Raw genomic sequence first — 468 nt, 5'->3', positions numbered from 1 at the left:
TGTCACTGCAGTTGACCTTTGTTTTTTGTGTTTTTTTCTTGTCATCAAGATATCTCGAGTATCCTTAAATGGATGTTCATGTTTTTCAGTTGGCAAGTTACCATTGAAAATACCAAGGTCAAGTTCGGATATGGGCCTCGTGGGGGGGGTTCCCATGTCATTGATTTTGACCTTTTGTGGTGGTCGTTATTGTTGTTAGCGGGATAATTCGAGAAACTGCAAATGGATGTTCACGATTTTTTGCGAGCAAGTTACCGTTGACGATAGCAAGATCAAGTTCGGAAATGGGCGTCGTGGGAGGTCCGTACGTTACTGCAGTAACACTGGTCGCTTTAAATTTAGAAAAGACACCAGCAACCCCAAGTATGAAATTCCAGGCAGTTAGCATTATGGAATTATTACATTTTCTCATTAATTATGCAAATTAAGTATTAATTTACATAATCAATATCTGCCTGCGTTTCTCTC

This window comes from Branchiostoma belcheri, unplaced genomic scaffold (assembly GCF_001625305.1).
Source record: "Branchiostoma belcheri isolate BF01 breed outbred unplaced genomic scaffold, Haploidv18h27 scaffold849, whole genome shotgun sequence".
NCBI lineage: Eukaryota > Metazoa > Chordata > Leptocardii > Amphioxiformes > Branchiostomatidae > Branchiostoma > Branchiostoma belcheri.
Note: the sequence above shows the minus strand (reverse complement) of the source record.